Here is a 12195-nt window from a genome sequence, read left to right on the forward strand (position 1 = left end):
CGTGCACCTTGTTCTCCCAATATGGACGAAGCTTGCCTGGGCCACCTCTCTCAGAAAAGTTGCGGACAAGTACCCGATCCCCTGGCTGAAGAGCGATGCCCTTAACACCTCGGTCATAGTGTTGTTTTCCTTTGGCAGAGCACTTCTGGCTGTGATTTGAGGTGATCTTATATGCCTCCTGCATTCGAGAAGCCCACTGCTGTGCATATTCTTGCTTGGTCTTAGTCTCTCCTTCCGGTTTGAGGTCGAACAGTAAATCAATAGGCAGACGTGGAGCTCTTCCATAAAGGAGAAAGAATGGTGAATAGCCTGTCGCTTCATGCCTCGTACAGTTATATGCATGGATGAGAAGAGGCAAGTGGTCCTTCCACTCTGTCTTTTTCTCTTCCTGCAGGGTGTGAAGCATCTGAAGAAGTGTCCTATTCAATCTTTCCACCGGATTACCCTGTGGATGATAGCAGGTGGTGCGAGAATGTGAAACTCCTGCAAGCTGCTCAAGTCGCTGAAAGAGGCTGTTCTCGAACTCCCGCCCCTGATCATGATGTAACTTCTCAGGGTACCCGAAGCGAGGAATAAAGTCAGAGAAGATCTTCTCAGCTGCAGTTTTTCCAGATTTGTTCTTAGTTGGATACGCCTGGGCAAAACGTGTAAAGTGGTCACATAAAACTAAGATGTACTCGTAGCCACCTTTACTTGGTTCGAGGTGAAGATAATCAACAGACACAAGCTCAAAAGGGAAAGTGGACGTTATGGACCCCATTGGCGCTTTGTCTGGAATGTTAGGCCGCTTCTGCTTGATACATGAGCACTGTCGGATAACATAGTCCTCAATTTCCTTTTGCATGAAAGGCCAATAAAACCTTTCCCTGGCTAAATGGATGACCTTATCAGCCCCCACATGCCCCATGTCATCGTGGAGCTGCTTAAGTACCAGTGGCTTAAGTTTACATGGGAGTACCAGCTGTTTATGTGTTCTCGTCTGTCTGTACAGAATTCCTTTGTCAATTTTCAGTCTGTTCCATTCATGTACTAGTCGCCGTGTTTCTTGTCCCATCTGTCTCTTGTCTTTGTCTTTAGGACTCCAGCATCCTTTTTTAATCTCATCACTTTGCAGATGGAGATATCCTCCTCCTGAGCAGCTCTGATATCCTCTGGGGTGATGAGGGGAACACTCACAGAAAGCTCGTCTTCGTCACCAGCCTGCAGTTGTACGGCAGCCAACCATGGCACATCCTGATTCTTCACAGCTTCCCCGCCCTGCCAGACAGCAGACACTACTTCTGGGGGCATTATTTCAGTATACTCCTTTAGATGATCTTGGAGTTTCAGTGGATACCGTAAAAGGGTGTCAGCATCAGTGTTTGCTTTACCTGGCCGGTACTTAATTGTAAAGTGGAAGTCAGCTAACTCTCCTACCCATCTATGTCCCACTGCACTCAACCGAGCTGTGCTTAAAACATACGTAAGTGGGTTATTATCAGTATATACTGTGAAAGTAGGCGCATAATACAGATAATCCCGAAATTTATCGCAGATTGCCCAAATCAATGCAAGAAACTCAAGCTTGCCAGACTGGAGATGGTAGTTTCGTTCAGCAGGTGTGAGCGTCCTTGAGCCAAAGGCTATAACTTTGAGTTTTCCACCCTGCTGCTGGTAAAGCACAGCCCCCAACCCTTCATTGGAAGCATCCGTGTGTAACACAAATGGTAGTTCAAAGTTCGGATATGCTAGGATGGGTGGGAGGGTTAACATATCCACCAGGTTAGATAGGATGGTACTGTGCTCAAGTGTCCACTGCACAGGTGTCTTGGAGGACAGCTGACCCTGAGTGGTTTGTATTTTTTTGGTTTTACTGCTGGCCTTGTTTTGGCTGTCCTCACTGGGACCCTCCAGGAGCTTGAACAGAGGGCATGCAATTCTGGAAAAATCTTGTATGAAGGACCTATAATAACCCAGGAACCCTAATAGAGCTCTGACCTCTCCTACAGTCTTCGGCTCTCTCTCTTTTAATTGAAGAACTGCTTCCAGGTCCTTAGGGTCTATCTGAATGCCTTCACCTGACACTAACCTCCCTATGTACCTCACCTGGCGTTTGAACAGCTCACATTTTTCCGGACGCAGCTTAACTCCATGCTCCCTTAGATGGCAAAGTACTCGCCTGAGGTCCCTGACATGGTCATGGAATGTCTTGGAAAAGCACAGTACGTCATCTAGGTATGGAGAGCAGCATTCATCTCTCAGACCATCAAGGATACCCTCCATAGACCTTTGAAATGCTGCAGGAGCATTCATGAGACCAAATAGAAGCCGATTCCACTCATAAAGGGACCAGGGAGTACTAAAAGCAGTCAGATGTCTGGAGGTCTCATCCACAAAACCCTGGTGGTAAGCGCTGCCCTGATCAAGTATGGAGAACCAGGAATAGCCACCAAGATTATCCAGCAAATCTTGGATACGTGGGAGTGGGTCGGGAACTGTTTTGCCGTTTAACTCGCGGAAATGCACACAGAGACACAAGCTCTTGTCCTTTTTCCGAACGCAAACCACAGGGGACGAGTATGGCGAAGTGGACTTTCTTATCCAACCATGGTCAAGTAAATTACGTACATACTCTTTTACCTCTTTATACAGAGGCTGGGGTATTGAATTGTAACGCTTCTGCACAGGTGTTTCATCTCGCAGATGTATTTTTAGTTGTAAGCTTGGTATGCAGCCAATGTCAGCTTCATCTTTAGCAAATACATCTGACTCACTGTACAGCATTTCTCTGACTACCTGTTGTTCATCCTCACTAAGATGTGACAAATCAACAGGGGGTTGCCACTTGTCTTTAGTTGTTGCCTTGAATGAGTGTTCATCTCTTTCTTGGCTTGGACTATACTCTTCACCTTGTTTAAGCTGTGCTGTGCACGTTTGAACCGTGGGAAAGTACACAGTCTCTGGTGCCCCACAGGAATGCTGTATTGGCTGTACTGCTATAACATCTTCGAGGGTGCCCAGCACAGTCCTCCGTGGCAGATAAATGTCATGTTTAGTTGAGTTCTGAAGTGGGATTTTTTGTATGTTTAGAGAGACCACCGGGGACATCTATTAGTGTGGAAAATGGCTCTAATCCCTCAGGATAGTAACACTCAGGACTAGGTTTGAAAAGCATTGTTCCACCTTTTGGCCTTGTTCTGACCCTGCACTTGACTTCATAAATTCGGCCAGCAGGAACTATTACACCCTGTTTTCCAACTCTCACACTAAATGACTGGAATGTTTCTTCAGGTACTTGCATCTGAAGAACAGAGACCAGAGACTCCGCTGTTCTCCCACTGACACTCAGTGCTTCCTTAAGTAAGGCAGTAATATTCACTGCACTCTGCTCTTCCTTGTTTTCTTTGATAATCTCTGCGATGACATTACTACCTAAAAGAGCACAGTTAACAGAACTCTGACCAATTAGTATTGGTACTCGAATAGCTACATGTCCCTGACTCCTACTACATACTTGAAAATCAACTTCTGCCCAACCCTCAAAGGAAACTCCGGTCCCATTAGCAGCGGATACTTCAAGGGGGTGATCAGTCAAAAGAGTGTTAAGAGACAATATCTGTAGTTTGGGCAACATTTTCTCTACCCATTCCCTCCCCACTATGGTCACCTGAGCCCCTGAATTAAGCAGCATTTGAATTGGGACCGCATTGATTGCGCACGACACCATACACCTTTTGCCTATGAGCTGGGCTACATACTTCCTAGGAGGCAGACAAGGTTGCTTTGGGTTTTTGGCGTTGGCTGTTCCTTTGCAATGCTTCTGCAACGAGGGCTTTTCAATAGCGATGGTCACTGGCAGCCCCCGCCCCAACGACCCCACCCCATTTCCCAACGACTTCCTCTGAAGGCAGCCAACTGCCCTATGCCCCTCCTGACCACATATAAAACAATGAGAACAGCTCAAATTGTTTCGCTGTATACAGTTCTGACATCTGCCTTTTGACTCAAGCATTGGTGCTGGGTGGTAAATGGGAGGTGAAGAGTTATTAGAAGTCATACTCTCAGTGGGTTTTACCATCTGGGCCAAGCTTTTGGTTAAAGAAGACACTTGGGCTGTCAATTCCATGATGGCAGCATGGTTGGCCTGTAACTCTGAGTCAACATGGGTCGATTTAGGCTGGTCATTTGGCCCACTACTGGTGTGCTGAGCTGTATTTACAGCCACTGGTCGGGCTCTGGCAACTGCTCCAAGGCATTTTAACCTATCTGTCTCCTCACTAGTGGACTTAGTGATCTGTTCTAAAAGGCAGTCATCACTAACCTGTAAGTCTGTGAGGTAAGGTTTGAGATCACGTCTAACATGGCTACTTTTCTCATTGAGACCCTGGTAGAGTGTGTGTAGAAATGTGCCTTGAACAAGCTTTCGATCGTAGCTAAAGTCAGCACCAGGTTGTTGCGACTCAAAAAGAACTCGTTTTAGACCCATAATGCGGTACAAAAACTGCTGTGGACTCTCTCTGTCTTGTTGCCTAGCATTGCTTAACTCTAAAAAGAGTTCAGTACTGTTTTTATCTCTAATGTGAGAGCGGAGAAACCGCTTGAGCTCATCTACAGTCAGATCATCCTTATTATTTAGCATCTCTCTAAAGGTACCCGGCTTAGTTATTCTGAGCACTGCACGGATAATCTCAGACTCACTGAACCCTTCTTGTAACCCTTCATCAAGTTGTTTACAAAGGCTACTGTATGACATATCAGACCCTGCATCAGAGATCTGACCACCATGAAGCTTAAATTCTCTGCATGGAAACAGAGCAGCTACATCAGTGAACCTCACTACCTGATCAGCGATGCTGGAGTGTGGACTGGATATACCTGGAGGAACATCATTAGCACCTCTTGTGGAAGACCTGGCTGTTGTCAAGGTTATGTAATTTCTGGGTGAAGTGTTAGTGTCTCTGTCCTGATGCAGATGTTGTATATCTCTGCCAGTAGTCCCCACAGTCTGATGTAGATCAGGAGAGGTGTGCTCAGGATGAGTTGGCATGACAGGATGTGGCTGATGAGAAGGTGTGTGGTCCGTCTGGAGGGGTGCAGCACTGTCAGCTCTATCGGCTTCTACTTCTTTAGCCAAAAGATCAGTGAGCATGTCATTGAGAATGAGGAGTTGAGACATGCCCTCGTCTTCCATGTCCCTTAATCGATCACTCCGTAGATAATCAACAATGAAGTCATAAAGTTCTGGCTCACTTAGGTTGGCAGGGCTGACTGTTGACTCTTCCTCGTCGATTGCACATGCAGCTGTTTGTAGCTGACTCTCATTCAAAGCTGAAAGTCTCTTCTGAACCGTGTAGACTAACATCCGCCGTGGGGTAGAGGTAGCCATTGGGGCTGGACACTGGTGGCCTCCGCTCTCTGGATGGCGTATGATACTGCAGCCTTCCCTGAAGCTCCGGACACGTCTTGTCGTCGTAGTACACTCCTTCCCCAGTTAGGTGGCGCTAGATCCCGGGCGAGCCCCCAATTGTTGCCAGCACCAGGTCTAGGGGTGGCTGGGCCAGCAGCAAGGGATACACAGACCAAACAGCACTGTGTATCCTTAAAGTCTGTGAATCTGTGAAGCAGTGAGAAAACACGACAGCAGTGAAAAACTTAGTCGAAGTCAGCGCGAGTTTATTTCTGGACTGCGCATGCTCAGAGTCTAAATTTTAGTGTTCTCCCTGCAACGCACTGGGATGTAGCGCCATCTAGGGGCAAGTGGTGTAACACCATATAAAACAAACGAGCGGCTTGAAACGCTTTTAGAATGGTTCTGATAATTAAAATAATAAAAATAAAAAAAATAAGTGTGATAAGGGGGGTTGTCTGTGTGAGATTAATCTGTAGATGGAGGCAATTTTCTAACCCTCTACATGTACTCGACTCCCGACACCACTCTGGATTAATTTAAAACATTTTTGTGTCAAAAGCCTTTTTAAAATCCCACAAAATCTGTTGTGGACATGATTTTTTTATCAGGGTTTGGAGGGTGTGTAGATGATCTGATCTGATCCTCTATGTTTTGGTAAAACTCCAATTTGTGATTTATTGATTATCTTGCACTTATTTAAAATTTAGAATCCTGTGATTGATTTTGTTACAGAAGACTTTTAGTTTGCTGGATCAATATTTATCTGCATTTTTGAAGATGGCAGTGATTATGCCTTAATTCCAGATTTCAGGGAATTCACCAGTATTTAAAATCCATCTGAAGCTTCACATTGCTGTATTTAAGCATTTCTGGCCGGAACAGGTCAGGTCCAGACCCTTTGTTTAATTTTGTCTGAGCTAATGGTGAGTGTAAGAAATATTTCATTCAGTATTTGAGTTGCTGTATCTACTTTGTTGTTATAGAAAGTGTAAAGAAATGAATCTAACACAAAGTTTATTTTCTTGTTTTTAGTGCTGTTCAAATCTGTCTGTGCTGCTGCTGCACTTCTTCTAGTGACAGGGAGAGTCAGGTGGTGGCAGGACACAGGACAGACTATGGTTGCTTTCTGATAGAACCTGGTTCTGACTCATACTCATGGAGCAGTTAGGAAGTGCGGCTGTCTCCACCACTGAGAGCTCACAGTGAGAGCACAGTCTGGCCTCTCTGGGTTCCCAGCTCTGTCCGTGATGGCCAGTCTCCACAGCCAGACTGTGCTCACTGAGTCTGTACATGGTCAACATCTTCCGCAGTGCCCTTTCTCTGATGGTTGTGAAGTATGTGGACAGTATGTAGTCTCTGTTGAGCGCTGAGTAGCTCTGTAGTCTGAGCCTAGTATGTGAGGTAGTTGTATTTTTGTTATGATTTTCTGAGCAAGTCTCTCTCTCTCTCTCTCTCTCTCTCTCTCTCTCTCTCTCTCTCAATTCAATTCAGTAAGCTTTTTTGGCATGACCATATTCAGACATAGTTTATCCAAAGCATTAATACAACAACATGGAACGTTAAGAGTATTACAACAATTTTTTTTTTCACTTTCATCAAGTAGTATTATTAATAATAATAATGAACAATAATCTAGTAGAACTGTAATAATAAAGGAACCAGTTAAAACAATATATGTAATAAATACATAAATAATAATTATAATAAAACTTAAATGAAGTGTGACAATGGTAACAGACAGGGCATTTGTGTGTGTGTGTGTGTGTGTGTGTGTGTGTGTTGGTCACTCACTGTCCCTGAGTGTGTGTTACACAGATATATATCTCACTGCCAGGGCGCTGCTCTCCCCCGTGTCTCCAAGCAGGATGCTCAGTTTGGCTTCGTTAGAGAAGCATCCCAAGCATCGTGGCTGCTAACTTCTGTTGAAGAGAAAGAGGGTATGCAAATATTTCTCCTCAGTACATATTTAGTGCACCAAGTAGAACACCATGCCGGCAAACAGCAAATTCAAGCCCTTCTTCATCTGTTTTGCTGCTGGACTTCCGGGACAACTCTCTAGCTGCTGTCCACTCCGATGCTCCACATACCCGCTTTCCAGAAACCTGTTGAACACATAAGTACATTAAAAAGACAATCACTGCACACAAAACATAACATTATCCATTAATCATGCTGTGTATTAATTATGAGTACAAGTGAAAAGTCAAATTTCAGCACTGCTAAGAACACATCTTAATAAGTGAATAAATAATAAATGACATGAATTTTAGTTAGTTTTAGTTAGTTTTAGGTGTAGACTAAAATGGAATGCTTTGTCCAAAAATTTACCACATAAGAAGTAATAAAGCCCCAGAATATGGTGCAATTTGAACATAATTTGTATTGTCTCCAGACGAATCCAGAGTATGTTTATATTGCTTGACGTGGTTCTCTCTCTCTACATATTCTGGGGCTTTTACACTTCTAATGTCGGCTTAACTTTAGCTGCATCTGCCACGTTAACAGACCCTGAAAGTAAAAGTATAGCCCAAGGGGTCATGGAATAATCTGACAAATCCCCAGCTACAGATCAACTCCGGATAGTCAGCCGATAGTCAACTCCATACTTTTAACCGTCTTAAAAACAGAGTCTCCAGAGGTAGTTTTAAGGCCAGTGATGGGGTACACAGGTCACCACATCACAGTGTTATCTAGAACAGCCCTAATTTGTTTGAAAAACCATTGCATTATTGACTATTACCAATTGAGAGATGTGTAGAATCAATAAATACTTTATTGGAAAGAGCTGAGGGTCCAAAACTAAATTAAAATGAAATACTCACTCTGCCAAAGCGTGCAGTCCTTTGTTGCAGCATTTTCACAAACGCCTGAGTAGATAAGCCAGGGGCAGCCAACTTCATCTCCTGAAATGACAGGACAACATCCGCTGAGAAGACTGTACAAAAGCTCATGCTGACAGGCCAATAGCCACTCCTTTGCAGATCAGTCATGGAAACTGATGGAAAAGTCACCCTACATGTTGGACAAGACAGCTCAGGCAGTGTCAGATTGTAACGACCTACAGAGAAAGAAGAGCTGTAATATCCACTGTATACTTACTGTTTAAATTGAAAAGAGCCTTCTCCAAATCTTTAGTAAAATTAACACGGATAGTCTGATGTCAGATCTGTCACATCTGCATTTTTATATGTATTTTAAATTTAAGCATACACCAAAACATTTAAAAATTAAAAAGACCAAAGCAGAATCTTCTTACCATTGATGGTGATGAGAGTAACAGACCTTTCAGGAGAACTTTTAAAAGCTTGATGAGGACAACCACAAACACAGTCTGGCACAGGCACTGCTAAGAACACATCTTAATAAGTGAATAAATAATAAATGACATGAATGGACTTCTGCTGAACATATTCCACAAAGCGAGAAGCCTCCTTGTCCTTGTAAATGAACACTCCATCAAAACATCCGGGTTCATTCGTACTACAAAAGAATGAATAAGTAAACCAGTGTTCAGGGGTCAATATAAAACTGAAGGCCAAATCAGTGGGAAAACTGGAATAAATTATTGTACCTGGCAGAACCCTTGAAACGGTAATGTTTGCGATCTCCATCCACACAAACAGCAAGCATTGGGAAAAGCATATTGGGAGTGCAGGCTGGACAAGTGAAGTAGACCTCTTGGCACAACTTCTCCAATTCATATTTGACCACTACCCATTCATGAAAACTTCGGCCAAATAAGTCAGCTGATACATTTCCAGTCTGCGTAATAAAACAAAGTAAAAGGAGCTTTTTAAATTCACAGAAAGCAAAGATTGGTAACTGATTATTGCCGCAGTCCTAAAAATGGTCCTCTAGGTCCCCTGGGTAATCCACATATTTGCTCTGTCCCTCTGCATCGGGGAAATGGAATCAAGCAAAAATATGGATGTTTTACATGTTAATAACTTCCTTGGAAGGCTTTGGATTTATGTGACTGTAAATATTCTAGGTCTGTAAAGGTAGGTCCACACATCTAACAGAACAACTAGAGAAGTACGAAGGTGCGAAGAGTGATTTATTACTGTGATGAGGATACAAAAATATAAAGAAAATACAAAGGGTTAAAGCTGACTCGAGCTACAGACGAGCTCTAACTGAAGGAACAGCCTCCAGGCTAGAACTTCAAGCACTAATGTATACACACTGACACTTGAATCTACACGGGCTGCTAGTATTAGCTTTCAAGAGGAAACCCCCGCTACATGAAACTTTCAGAATTCTTACACCCTTGACCCCACCACGGTTCGAGCCTAACCCTGTTAAAAGGTGTGTACCAGAAAATGGAAACATACCTTCACTCTTAAAGCACCAATAGTATATAGCAATAATGGTGCATTATTCAGAACTGTAAGGTTTTCATGTTATAACAGTAAGTACTTATAGAGCAGGATATTTTTAACATTGTCTCTAATTTACAAGACCTGAAGACAGAGAGTGGACCCTTCTTCCTGTCCCCAGTGGATCTGCCCCTCTGGGATATAAATGGCTCCTGCTTTAATCGACATCTCTTTAGGACCCCTCACCCCAAAGGTTCACAGGTAAGTACCATTGTGATGTCTATCCATATATCAATGTTAAAAATAACACCGGCTGGTAACATGTAAGCCTCAAGATGATGGAACTACATTTTTAAAACGAGTTGTTAAAAACACACAAAACTCTCTACATATGGGAGAGAAACCACTATTTCAGTGAATAATGTTGTTAAATAAAATCATGCCACATTGTTTTGCTGTTGTAGGTCATTTCCAGTTCAAGGGCGCAGTAAAAACGGAGAGTCTTCACAGCTTTCCCAATCACAAAAGCAGGAGAAACATTTGTGAAGCAGTAAGTGGTGAACACAGCTCCAAAAGTCCCTGCTCTCAACACTTCACTCCAGGTGTATTTAATTCATTCAGTAGCTCACAACTGCTAAGAGATTGGACTGATGCTGTTAGTTTTAGGTGTAGACTAAAATGGAATGCTTTGTCCAAAAATTTACCACATAAGAAGTAATAAAGCCCCAGAATATGGTGCAATTTGAACATAATTTGTATTGTCTCCAGACGAATCCAGAGTATGTTTATATTGCTTGACGTGGTTCTCTCTCTCTACATATTCTGGGGCTTTTACACTTCTAATGTCGGCTTAACTTTAGCTGCATCTGCCACGTTAACAGACCCTGAAAGTAAAAGTATAGCCCAAGGGGTCATGGAATAATCTGACAAATCCCCAGCTACAGATCAACTCCGGATAGTCAGCCGATAGTCAACTCCATACTTTTAACCGTCTTAAAAACAGAGTCTCCAGAGGTAGTTTTAAGGCCAGTGATGGGGTACACAGGTCACCACATCACAGTGTTATCTAGAACAGCCCTAATTTGTTTGAAAAACCATTGCATTATTGACTATTACCAATTGAGAGATGTGTAGAATCAATAAATACTTTATTGGAAAGAGCTGAGGGTCCAAAACTAAATTAAAATGAAATACTCACTCTGCCAAAGCGTGCAGTCCTTTGTTGCAGCATTTTCACAAACGCCTGAGTAGATAAGCCAGGGGCAGCCAACTTCATCTCCTGAAATGACAGGACAACATCCGCTGAGAAGACTGTACAAAAGCTCATGCTGACAGGCCAATAGCCACTCCTTTGCAGATCAGTCATGGAAACTGATGGAAAAGTCACCCTACATGTTGGACAAGACAGCTCAGGCAGTGTCAGATTGTAACGACCTACAGAGAAAGAAGAGCTGTAATATCCACTGTATACTTACTGTTTAAATTGAAAAGAGCCTTCTCCAAATCTTTAGTAAAATTAACACGGATAGTCTGATGTCAGATCTGTCACATCTGCATTTTTATATGTATTTTAAATTTAAGCATACACCAAAACATTTAAAAATTAAAAAGACCAAAGCAGAATCTTCTTACCATTGATGGTGATGAGAGTAACAGACCTTTCAGGAGAACTTTTAAAAGCTTGATGAGGACAACCACAAACACAGTCTGGCACAGGTACAGGCAGAAACCTAACTACAAAACATGCTGAAAACAGAAGTACAGTAAATTAAATATCTAACACTGGTAACACAGCATATTATAATAAACTACACTGATCATCATTATTTTCATAAATGTTAGGTATTTACTATTACATGTACTTACTAAGCTGTTTTAAAGATGGTTGATCATCATCAGGTGTGAAACATGCTGTGGGAGGTAAAGGCTCTAAAAAGCCTGACACTATAACGTCCCGGTTACGCAGGGGATAATGACCAGGCCTATCAGTGTCACACCCTGCACAGAGGAATGGGTACGGGAGACAATCACTGCAGCGCACCACAGCCTTTTATTGCCACACATTTGGCAACTGTGGGAACATATACCTTCTCCTTTCTGCATGCTCACAACTAGATCGGGCCTAGCCTCTCTCCATCTGTCAGTGCAGAGGGAAATTCTTGTGCTCCAGTCTGAAGAGGCTGAGGTAGGTGGAGGCTCATGAAGAGACACTAGATCTACTTCAAGCGCAGTGTCCAAAAGCTCCCTCAGTTCTTGGAACCTGTATAAAACATGTACATCTGTGTAACACATAAAACATTACACTGTACACCTTCAATTTTAGAAAGAAATATAAAACAAAAATAAATAAAAATAAAAAGTCTTTTAATTGTACGTTAAGAAAATGTATCTTTCTAAGAAGTTGGCAAATGGGGGTTTTCTTATTTTAGAACATTTATACCTGACCATGCGAACATAAGACCTGTCGTACATAACATTCGCTAACAA

At 42.8% G+C, this 12195-nt stretch overlaps 1 long non-coding RNA gene across 1 annotated transcript; it reads right to left on the reverse strand.

Annotated features, from left to right (window-relative positions):
• Window positions 1-11029: 11029 nt before the first annotated feature.
• Window positions 11030-11721, reverse strand: LOC136687380 (uncharacterized). Its single transcript, XR_010800456.1, has 3 exons — window positions 11575-11721; window positions 11341-11442; window positions 11030-11142 (listed from the first exon to the last, which is right to left on the reverse strand). It is a non-coding gene; the product is annotated as an uncharacterized lncRNA (long non-coding RNA).
• Window positions 11722-12195: the final 474 nt, after the last annotated feature.

Source organism: Hoplias malabaricus, chromosome 2 (assembly GCF_029633855.1).
Source record: "Hoplias malabaricus isolate fHopMal1 chromosome 2, fHopMal1.hap1, whole genome shotgun sequence".
Classification (NCBI taxonomy): Eukaryota; Metazoa; Chordata; class Actinopteri; order Characiformes; family Erythrinidae; genus Hoplias; species Hoplias malabaricus.